General features: G+C 36.3%; 1 protein-coding gene across 1 annotated transcript in view; it reads right to left on the bottom strand.

Annotated features, from left to right (window-relative positions):
* The window catches only part of LOC101101123 (olfactory receptor-like protein OLF3), a 65,396-nt gene that overhangs the window by 17,060 nt on the left and 36,282 nt on the right, over positions 1-12,054 (bottom strand). The window lies entirely within an intron of this gene.

Below are 12,054 nucleotides of genomic sequence, written 5' to 3'. Positions count from 1 at the left end.
TTTCTGTCTTCACAAGAAGACAGAGGAAAACCTAAGCAATGAGGAAAGAAACCAAGGATATAAAAACACTCAATTCAAACTATAAAGTGATGAAACTGACAATATCTAAAATGAAAAATAGACTAGATGCAATCAATAGCAGATTAGACTCTGCAGAGAAAGAGGTTAGAGGACTTGCAGATATAGCAAAACAACCCATCCACAATGAAAGAGGAAAAAAAAATAAGACTGAAAAAATTGAATAATGTTTCAATAAGCTATGAGAAATAACAAACATGAAATCAGGGTCCCAAAAGGAAAAGGGAAAAGATGGGGTATAGGGAAAAACATAACCAATATTTTTAAAATATTAACCCCAAATTTCTAAACATGATGAGAATGAACCTCCATATTTGAGTGGGTCAACAAACCCCAAGTAAAAAAAAAAAAAAAAAAAAGAAAAGAAAAAAAAAACCAACGTACTACACTATCAAAATTCTACATTATCAAGATTCCAAAAAGCAACAACAAAAACAAAATTATTAAAGCAGTTGTAGAAAAAAATATGTAATATTACTTGCATGCACCCCTATGTTTATAACAGCATTATCTACAATATTCAAATTATACAAACAGCTTAAGTGTCCATCAACTGATGAGTGGACAAAGAAGACATCTACACACACACACACACACACACACACACACACACACACACACACACACACACACACACACTGGAATATTATTCAGTGATAAAAAAGAATGAAATGTTTGCCATTTGCAATGATGCAGGTGAACTAGAGAGTATTATGCTAAGTGAAGTCACAGAAAGACCAAATAACACATGATTTCGCTCATGTGTGGAATTTAAGAAACAGAACAAATGAGCAAAAGGAAAAAAGAGAGAGTGTTAAACTAAGAAACAGACTCCTTTTTTAATTTATTTAATTCAAGTTAGTTAACATATAGTGTAGTATTGGTTTCAGCAAGAAACAACCTCTTAACTCTAGAGAACAACCTGAGGGTTACCAAAAGGGAAGTGGGTGGGGGATGGGTTAAATAGATGATGGGGATTTAGGAATGCTCTTATCGTGATGACCACCAGGTGATGTAGGGAAGTGTTGAATCACTATATTGTACCCCTGAATCTAATATTACACTGTATATTAATTAACTGGAATTTAAATAAAAACCTAAAAAAATACTATATTATTTCCAAGTTGAGTTTATCAAAGAAATGCAAGTTAGTACAACATTTAACTGATCAGTACTCCTTAAAAGTGTCAAGACAGTTGATGGACATTTAGGCTCTTTCCATAATTGGGCTATTGTTGAAAATGCTGCTATAAACATTGGGGTACAAGTGCCCCTATGCATCAGCACTCCTGTATCCCTTGGGTAAATTCCTAGCAGTGCTATTGCTGGGTCATAGGGTAGATCTATTTTTAATTTTTTGAGGAACCTCCACACTGTTAATGGGGGTTGGGAGGGAGGGAGGGTGGGTGATGGGTATTGAGGAGGGCACCTGTTGGGATGAGCACTGGGTGTTGTATGGAAACCAATTTGACAACAAATTTCATATTAAAAAAAGAAAAAAAAATGTGTCAAGACAGAAAGACAAGGAAAGACTGGAACTTTTGCAGAATGATAAACACTAAAGATAAATTACAAGCAAATACAATGTGAAATCCTGCATAGCATCCGAAATTTTTCAAAAAATAATTATTGAAAAAACTGATGAAATTATTTTAAGCATTATACTTTAGCTAAAAATGAAATTAGTTAATATTAGTTGCACCAATGTTGACTTTGTGGTTATGCTATTTACTTTTTTATTACTTTTTTTATTTTGTTATATACTATGTTTTTGCAAGATGTTAACATTAGGGGAAACTTTCTGTTCTGTGTTTGCAAATTTTCTGTAAGTCCAAAAACTAGTTCAAAATCAAACTCAATATTCATTAACAATAAAAGCTTATTATTATTCATTAATTATTATCACTCATTAATAATAAAAACTAGCTAGAAATAGAGGTGCATTCCCTCAATCTGAAAAAAAAAAGTTCTAATAATTTACATCATTCTTTTTTTTTTTTAATTTTTTTTTTCAACGTTTATTTATTTTTGGGACAGAGAGAGACAGAGCATGAACAGGGGAGGGGCAGAGAGAGAGAGGGAGACACAGAATCGGAAACAGGCTCCAGGCTCTGAGCCATCCGCCCAGAGCCTGACGCGGGGCTCGAACTCACGGACCGCGAGATCGTGACCTGGCTGAAGTCGGACGCTTAACCGACTGCACCACCCAGGCGCCCCTACATCATTCTTAATGATGAAAGATTAAATGCTTCCACTCTGAGATTAGAAACAATCAAGGATGTTTACCCTCAGCACTGCCATTCAACATTGTACTGTAGATTCTAGTCATGCAATAAGGAAAGCAAAAGAAATAAAAGGAGAATCTATATGGCAAGTATGCAAATGAAAGATGATCAACATCACTAGCCATTAGGAAATTGCAAGTAAAATCGTAACGAGATGTCACTACACATCTGTTAGAATGCCTAAAATTGACAGAACTGCTGCGGCACCTGGGTGGCTCAGTCAGTTGGATGCCCAACTCTTGATTTCAGCTCAGGTCATGATCCCAGGGTCATGGGATCGAGCCCTGTGATAAGCCCTGTGTCAGGCCCCGCACTGGCCTCAGTGCTGAACATTGACCATGCTTAAGATTCTCTCTCTGTTCCTCTGTCCCTCTCCCCTGCTCATGCTCTCTCTCTCTCTCAAATAAAAATTTTTAAATAATAATTAAAAAAATAAAGTGGAACCTGATATCAGTGTATCAAGAAAATGCAATTAAAAAATAAAAATGAAAAAATAAAAGAACTGCCAATACCAAATTCTGATAATGATGTGGAACAAACAGAACTCTTGCGTGCTTCTGGTGGAAATGCAAAATTGTATAGCCACTTAAGAGTTTGGTAGTTTTTTATAATGTTAAGTATATACTTACCTTATATTCCAGCAACCCCACCTGTAAGAATTTACCCAAGAAAAATTAAAAGTATGTGTCCACAAAAAGACTTATACCCTAACACATATATTACTTCAGTTCATAATTGCTCAAATCTGGAGATAACCCAAATATCTATCAACTGGTGAATGAATGAGCAGACTGTGGTACATCCACACAATGGAGCACTAATTGGCAATGAAAAGAAATAAACTACAGCTATATACAGCAGTATGCAAGAATTTTGATGGTATTATTGCAAGTAAAAGAAGAAAGGCACAAAAGGCTACCTTCATTATGATTATATTTATTTAACATACTGGAAAAGCCAAAATTATAGGAACAGAAATGTGATCAGCAATTGCCTGGGGCTGGAGTGAAGAGGGCATTGACCACACACAGGAACAAGGAAACGTTTGGGACTATTCTATATCTTGTTTATGACCTATATAACCTTGTTATGACCTATAAATGTTTGTCAAAAATTAGATAACTATACACTTTAAAAGAATGAATTTTTCTATGTGTAAAATATCTATCAATAAACATAATTTTGAGAAAGGGGAATAATACAGAATAAAATAATAGTAGAATAAAAAAAGGATATATGTACAAATTTGGTAGACATTCAGAGGAAAAAAAGCAAAAATATGAATACATTTACATCAATAAATTTGAAAACTTAAAGGACAAATTTCTGTTAAAATATAACTTACCAAAAGCTGATGGAATATAAGATATCCTGAAAAAAATCCCAAAGCCTTAGAGAAATAAAATCTACATTTAAAGTATTCCCTCAAAGATAGCTATCTGGGTGTGATCTATCAAACTTCCATGAAACAGAATCATTTCAATCCTCCTTCACTCTGGAACTCAATTGTATAACACAGAGAGAGGGGAGAGTAAAAAAATGTAATCAAACCCAAGTTTTGCTCGGCAATGGATGTGCCCTGCATGGGACTTCTTATTCTGAAGGGATGCGATTTACTAGTTGGAACACGTTGTCTTACCAAGCTATAAGCCCAATTATTAACCTTCTACTGACTAGAAAGTTGGGTCACGTGATATCTACATTTATTTCATGTGTACAACACATAAGTTTATGATAATCAAATTATCATCTTTGAATGAATCGGCTCTTCCTAATTTCTATATATGTGCCATTCAATCATGCCCTTTTCTTTAAAAAAAAATAAGGAAAATCAAGAAGTGCAAGGGACTTGTTCAGTCACATCCTCTCCTTCCTCTTAAGTGTCTCCTTATGGATCTCTAAGTGCTCACAAATTATCACAAAGTTGACTTTCACTTGACCTCTAGTAATAGTACTTAACACTTAGTGTTTAGTAAGTACACATAGAGAGTTCTTATACAGTACTTATAAAATACCTAAATAATAGTTAGATACCACTTAGTACTTGTGATAGCCCTGAGCAAAATTGCATCTCTATAAAACTGCTTGTGATGAAATTTTATTTCAAAGAGTTTTTCTTATCTATAAGACCTTTCTTATCCTTAAGAGACCTTTCTTATCTTTTAATAAGCCTTAGCAATTCTACAGAAACTAAAATACCACTCAAATTAAGTTCTTTGTAGCCTTTCCAAATTCTCTTCGGATACTGGTTTTCTCATATTTTGAGTGGGAATAACAATGCCAGTTCTCCCTACCTTAGTGGGTAAAGCATAAAGGAATGGGGTTGTAACAGCCATGGCACTAATCTTTGTTGAATATAAGAATGTTATGGGCTGAACTTGTCCCCTCCAAATTCATATGTCGAAATCTTAACTCTCAGAACCTCAGACTGTGACAATATTGGAGGCAGGGTCTTTAAAGAGGTGATTAAGGTAAGGTGGGCCCTAATCCAATGTGACTGGGGTTCTTCTAAGAAAAAATTAAGAAACACACATGCAGGGAGGGAAGACTATATGAAGACACAGGGAAAAGACACCCACCTACAGAAAAGACAGAAGCCTCCAAGGAAAGTAACCTTGTCAAGACCTTGATCTCAGACTTCTAGAATCTGGAATTGCAAGAAAATATGTTTCTGCTGTTGAAGCCACCCAGTTGGTGGTACTCTGTAACTGCCGTTCTTACAGTGAATTAATGAAACTACAGAATGAGATAATAGTTAACAAACACTTCAAAAATGAAAACTCCCCTAATACAAAGTAATATTGCCCAAATTTACAATAACACAAGTAATGCTGATACCCATACCTATAGGCACTGATTTTTCTTTTAAAAGTTGTTTTCTGGGGCGCCTGGGTGGCGCAGTCGGTTAAGCGTCCGACTTCAGCTAGGTCACGATCTCGCGGTCTGGGAGTTCGAGCCCCGCGTCGGGCTCTGGGCTGATGGCTCAGAGCCTGGAGCCTGTTTCCGATTCTGTGTCTCCCTCTCTCTCTGCCCCTCCCCCGTTCATGCTCTGTCTCTCTCTGTCCCAAAAATAAATAAACGTTGAAAAAAAAATTAAATAAAAAAAAAGTTGTTTTCTGTACAAGAGGTTAGAGAGATGGAACACCTTGCCCCAAATCACCCAGGGATTTAGGGATTTAGATCTAGCCTCCTCCAGAATCACCATGCTTTTTTGAATCATAGGTTTTGTAGAACACCTATTTTTTTAACAATATTTTTATTTTGTGTAAATCATTGTTAATAACAAGAGAAACATTATATTTAATTTTTTAATTTTTATTTGTTTTTTTGAGGGAAAGAGAGAGCATGCATGAGCAAGCGGGGGGTGGGGTGGGCGGCAGAGGAAGAGAGAGAATCTTAAGCAGGCTCCACACCGAACACAGAGCCCAATATGGGGCTTGATCTCACAACCGTGAGATCAGGACCTGAGCTGAAATCAAGAGTGAGATGCTTAACAGACTGAGCCACCCAGGCATCCCAAGCATTATATTTAATATGCCTAACTTTATTAAAAATCTCCCAAGTAACAACACAATATCCCCACCCACTGTTACATAAAACTCTCTCTTGTATCACAGTAAAATCAAGTCAAAGTTTTTGTGTTTTTAAAATGTCTTTGTTGTACAGTTATAGCTTCTGATTTTTAAGAAAATCAAAGTCGAAATAGAATTTTTTTTGCAAAAAATAATGGTAAACTCTTTAGTGAGACTTTATCTGATACATACACCTTCTGCAGAAAATAGGAGTCAGAAACTCACAGAGTAACATAGCTTTATGGAAGTGTTTCCCATATATATATCTGGGAAGTGGTTGGTTTAGGAAGTTCTGGAAGGTAGAGGTTCTCCTGTGAGATGCCCTATCTTCTCACCACTAGAAATAAAACATTGTAGAAGCAGTGACAATGGGTCAGAGAACAGTTTCTAGAACCAGATTAACCTGAATCCCAATGGAGAAAAGTCAAAGGATCTTGGTAACTATTTTGAGTTCTCAGACATGTTTCCTCATGATATTTGTCACAGTAAGAAAGTGATTGCAGAATCTGAGGTAGGTTTTAAAAACCTAAGAAAAGACTTCTGTTTCTAGCCAAGACAGAGAAAGAGTGATTGGATTTATCCTTGCACCTGAACAACTACAGATGAGGGCAAAACATACAAAACAACAATTTTCACTGGATATCAGGCAATGAAGGACAGGGATCCCTGAGATATGGTGTTTCTTTTGATCTTAGGGACTTTTAAATCCCTAGGGATCTTAGGGACAATTAAGAGAAACCTGGAGTTTCTATGTTACATTACCAGGGATAAGGAAAGGCGTTTCATTATTCTGAATTATAAAGGGTTCAATTAATGGAGAATACAGAACAAGCATAAATATTTGGGTGCTTAACAACAGAGCTTCAGAACACGTAAAGCAAAAACTGACAGAAACGCAAGAAGAAATAGACAAATCCACAGTTAGACATTTTAATACCTGTCTCTTAATAGTTGATAGAACAAGCATAAGTAAGGGAAGAGTAAGGAATCAGTAAGGAAACTGAAAACTTGAACAACATTATCAACCTTGACCTAATTGACATTTATAGAATATTCCAATCAACAATAACAGAAAATACATTTTTTTCAAGTGTGCATGGAACACTTATCAAAATGAAGTATGTGAAGAGATAAAAACAAGTTTCCATAAGTCACAATGATTCAAGTCAATGAAATATGTTAATGAATGATCAAAGTGCCTCATAACTCTAACAGAGAGCTTAGATGAGGGAGGGCCACATGATCTAGCCTAAGCCAATTCAAGCCCATCTCTGAGACTTTTCTGCTGGAGCTGGCAGACAAGTCAGGATTTTGTCTCTTACGTCATAATGTATATCTGGGGCCTCCAAGTTTACTTTTTGTACCTCATGGAGGAAATCTATGAGCCATAGAATAGAATAAGGCCACAGAGAAAAGCAAGCCTGAAAGGAAAAAACAAAAAGATAGACATACTTCAAAACACTCTGGATTCTAGATTCAGCTATTCAGATACCAACTCAGGACTATATTCCACAGTTATAGTACTTCATTTACTTACTTGTCAGTTTTGCTTATATCAATTTGTTTTGGACTTCATTACTTTAAACTGTAACCATCCTAACTATAATAGTAACATTATGGCTCTGTGGGATTTTCACATCTTCCAGCTAAATGTTGATCCACACAGCTGATATCCCAAGAGGGGTGTCCTTGTTTAAATTTACAATGCCTTTGGAATCAGACAAACCACACTTGCACCAAATCCAGGCACTAAGTGTAGATTGCTAGCTGTCTGAACTCACACAAGTTATATATATGTGAAATTCAACCTCTTCCTCTGTACTATGTGAATAATCATTTCCATATTTTGAGGAGAGGTGTCAACACAAACTTACTAGACTTAGGAGGCCTCTAAAATTTATAAGTTGTAAGTTTAGCACAGGTACCAGCAAAGATTGCTCTGTTCTTTCAGATTTTTGTGAATTTGATTTAAATCTTATTTTATAGACTGATGGGAATTTGAATATCCCCTATAAAACTTCCTAGATATTTGGGTTCCCAAAAAGTGAATAAGCATGTGTGAACAGTGCTATCATATAGAACCCCACAAAACATAGCCATTTAGTAAATACATACACACATACAGATACATACAGATACAGATACATATATATGTATATATATAGCTGGCCAGGTGTTTGGGCTGCTCAGAGGGGCTTGATGAAGTATCACAGCACTGCCATCAGGCACATGGCCAGGAACATAATAGACTCTCCAGTGACTCATGTCCCAAGGCAGGATAAACTCATTCAGCAACATTCTATTGTCTACACCCATGAGATTATACAGGCCCAAAATAGGTGTGGGAACCAATTGGGCAGAAGGATTTACTTAGATAGAGTAGGTCAAAGTAGACAAGGTCCATGAATGGACACCAAAACAGTCAAAAACAGATGAGGCAGGCATCAAGTCCATAGTTAATTAACCTTAGGCTACTTGTCTTCTGTCTTTGTGCTTATGATTCACTTGTGAATAATTGTGCCCAAACAAGAAATAGTTCTCTATAGATAGACCCGTGTTTATTAATCTTTTATTCACTATTTTCCACCTCAGGAAACTTTTGAGGTATCTTTTTTTAACCACCCACACCCCATGAAATTTTAACCACACAGATATATAGTGTATATGTACCATGGCCCTTTAAAGAACCATAACCATTGTAATAATTAAGATATTTACCCCCGCCAAAAGGACCAATTTTTGCCCTCTTGGGGATGATATTCCCCCCATTAAGAAGGCATGAGACAAAATTTGTTCTTTGTTGCCAAAAATCAGAGGTATGTTCTTGAAACACTTTGCTGGCAACTACTTTTGTGTCAGACTCCTTACATCGCTCTGGGTGGACTAGGTAACAGTTCTAAAACATTTTTTAGAGAGTTAAGGAGGAAAGAAAGTGGGGGAATATGGGAAATATGCTCTATCAGAAAAAAAAAAAAACAATGATAGTAGCTGACAGTTACCAAGTATTTTTGTGTGTCAGACATTTTACTAAGTGCTTTACATGTAATTTTTCATTCCATCCACTCAGACTTCTCTAGGGGGTTATTATTCTTCATGTTATGGAAAATAAAGCTGAGTCTTATTTAAGTTTTGTAATTTTTTCCAGGATTGCACTTGTTTAATATCCTGTTGCACTTTGATGAGGAAGATAGACAAGGCTCAAAGGAGTCAGGGAGTAATGTGTATATAATTGATAAAAGAAATGTTCTATCAGATGGGGGGAACTGATATTGAAGATCTGACTTCACCAAGAGCAGCCTAACCCACATCACAATCCCAGACTTTACCCTGTACTACAAAGCTATAATCATCAAGACAGTATAGTACTGGCACAAAAACAGACATATAGACCAATGGAATAGAATAGAGAACACAGAATTGGACCCAAATGGATGGCCAACTAATCTTTGACAAAGCAGGAAAGAGTATCCAATGGAAAAAAGACAGTCTCTTTTGCAAATGGTGCTGGGAGAACGGGACAGCAACATGCAGAAGAATGAAACTGGACCGCTGTCTTACTCCATAAACAAAAATAAACTCAAAATGGATGAAAGACCTAAATGTGAGACAGGAAACCATCAAATTCCTAGAGGAGAAAATAGACAACAACCTCTTTGACCTCAGGTGCAGCAACTTCGTACTTGACATGTCTCCAAAGGCAAGAGAAATAAAAGCAAAAATGAACTATTGGGACCTCATCAAGATAAAAAGTTCTGCACTGCAAAGGAAACAATGAACAAAACTAAAAGGCAGGCAACAGAATTGGAGAAGATATCTGCAAATGACATATCTGATAAAGGGTTAGTATCCAAAATCTATAAAGAACTTACCAAACTCAACACCCAAAAAACAAATAATCCAGTGAAGAAATGGGAAGAAGACATGAACACTCTTCCAAAGAAGACAACCAAATGGCTAATGTATATATATGTATATATATGTATATATATATATGTATATATATATACATATATATATACATATATATACATATATATACACATATATATGTGTATATATATATATATATATATATATATATATATATATATAGTTACAAACAGAGAGGGAGGCAAACCATAAGAGACTTTTAAACGTGGAGAACTGAAGATGGAAGGGAGAGGGGGAATGGGGGGTAGGGGAAAATGGGTGATGGGCATTGAGAAGGACACTTGTTGGGATGAGCACTGAATGTTGTGAGTGATGAAACACAGGAGTCTACTCCCGAAGCCAAGAGCATACCATAAACACTGTAGGTTAGCTAACTTGACAATAAATTATATTAAAAAAAAAAAAAAAGCAGCCTAACCCAATGATGGAGCTGAAAGGACAACCAAACCATATGGACACTGACTTGGTAGTGTGCAACTATATTTAACAGGGGCAGGTTTAGATCTGAAAATGCTGTACTTTAATGAAATGAGTGGGGAGACACCTGATGGTCCCATGTGTCAGGATAAGGGTCAGTAGAATGAAAGCTTCAGCTTGAATATAAAAGAATGTGTTCTTACAGACCAGTCACTGTAGTTAAATTCTTCAAGGTCTAAGAAGTAATACAAATCATCCAATTTGTATTCAACAGATGCCAAAGATGGTGCTCAATACATGATTCATCTCCTCCATTTATCCATTAGTAAGGAGTCCTTAGATCTTAGGTAATTGAACCTAAGTGACTTAGAGAAATTAGATGCTTTATGAAATGGAAACTCAAATGAGAACTACTTCATCTTCTCTCAGAAGCCTTCACCTATACGACCCCCATTCCACATCCAGAAGAAAAAAATATCCCTTCTTTCCTTGCATTTTCAGAGCTCTTTCTGTGCATACCTTGTGTTATAATTTTACCTTTTTATATTATTTCTTCTATAATAGTGTAAAAAACTAGAGCCCAGAGGCCAAATTTGACCCACTGCCTATTTTTGTATAGCCCACAAGAAGATGTGTTTTACATGTTTTAAATGGTTTAAAAGAATATTTTAATAACTTATAAAATTCAAATTTCAGTGTTCATAAACTAAGATTTATTGGTACTAGCCACACTCGTTCTTTTATGTGTTGTCTATGTCTGTTTTAGTGCTGCAATGGCAGAGTTGAGTAGCTGTGATGTAGGCTGCATGGTCCCCAAAGCCTAAAATATTTACGAACTGGTCAATTACAAAAAGTTTCCCAACCCCTGTCCTACAATACTACTTCCTGAGCAATGGCCATATCTAAACACTACTTTTATACCCTCAATGCCTACAGCAGTATCTTCAACAAAGTTGATACTCACAGAATGATCATGTGTGACTTTATTTTAGAGAAGGCTAAGAACAAAGATAAAGTTGGTCATATCAGAGGGAAAATTTGACCATTATGACCCTGTAATTTAACTGCATGAAATTCCAGAGAATGGCATCCACAGCTAATGGGGCACGTTCTCCTAGACCCCACATGGGTTTTAACCTTCACCGTTCCCACACCTCTTAGTCCTGCCTTTCCTCTTCTACATTCTCCGCAATGGGCACCTCTTCTTGTTTCACAGAGAAAACAGGTGTCAGTGAAAACCCTTCATCTCCTGATCATTAACTCCCAAATACAAATCAACCAAATATGAATTAAAGACTCAACGGAGAGACAAAGGGACAAAAGGAGGGCACCATTTTGAGGTTCTTGAAGAAAGTCAGAAGACTCACAATTATCATATTATTTCTCCTCTATCTCCCACAAATTCCATTTAATCATTTCTCCCCCTTTTATCTTACTGAGGTTTATTGTCAGAGGTGAGGTATACTCACAGATGATGCTAACTCACTAAATTTACAAAGGTTGAGTAGGGCCTTGTGTTTGTGTGTTTGAGCTGGGGGATATACAAGAAGGCTCTTAATATGGAGACTTGAAAGTAACATCTGCACAGCAGACTGAGCTATCCTGATAACCCCAAATCCACATCAAAGCTGCATTATTTTTCTTATTTTTTATTTTTTTGTAGGGGGGAGTGGGCAGAGGGAGGGAGAGAATCTTTTTTTTTTTTAATGTTTCATTTATTTTTGAGAGAGAAACAGAGCGTGGGTGGAGAAGGAGAAGAGAGAGAGGGAGAC

The sequence above is a fragment of the Felis catus genome, chromosome A2, assembly GCF_018350175.1.
Source record: "Felis catus isolate Fca126 chromosome A2, F.catus_Fca126_mat1.0, whole genome shotgun sequence".
Classification (NCBI taxonomy): Eukaryota; Metazoa; Chordata; class Mammalia; order Carnivora; family Felidae; genus Felis; species Felis catus.
This window is presented reverse-complemented; position numbering and strand designations above follow the sequence as displayed.